We start from the raw sequence: 566 nt of genomic DNA, 5'->3' as shown, positions 1-566 counted from the left end.
TGGTGAGCGCACCTGCCCTATAGCAAAAAAACCTCTCCAAAAAAAGAAAAGACTTATTTTATTTAACTTATTTATTTATTTAAATTTGACTAGAGAGGGACAGAGTGAGAGAGAGAAAGTGAGAAAGCAAGTCACCAGGTCTGGGACTCGAACCACAGTCGGCCATGTGGGAGTCCAGCACCCTTAACCACCACACCACCTGTTGGCTCGGGTTAGTTTTAATATTGGTAATATGGCTACACTCTCCAAATTCCTCTGAAGATTCCATGTGATACCAAAAAAATTTCTAACAACTTTTTTATTTTTTTTTTTAATAAATTAACAACCTGCTTCTAAAAGTATATGGAAAGGCAAAGAACTTAGTGCAGCCAAAGCAAGTTTGAAGAAAGACGAAGTTGGAGCACTAATATTACCTAACGTCAAGGCTTCCTATAAAGCTACAGAAATTAATATGCATGCCCATTTTGCTGTTCAAGACCTGGGCCTGGAGGCTTGAAAATCACGTTGGTTTCGTGTGTGTGTGTGTGTGTGTGTGTGTGTGTGCCCCGAATCCCCAGAGGACAATG

Source organism: Tupaia chinensis, unplaced genomic scaffold, assembly GCF_000334495.1.
Source record: "Tupaia chinensis unplaced genomic scaffold, TupChi_1.0 Scaffold143624_1, whole genome shotgun sequence".
Lineage (NCBI taxonomy): Eukaryota > Metazoa > Chordata > Mammalia > Scandentia > Tupaiidae > Tupaia > Tupaia belangeri.
The sequence above is the reverse complement of the archived record's forward strand: the minus strand, read 5'-3'. Positions refer to the sequence as shown.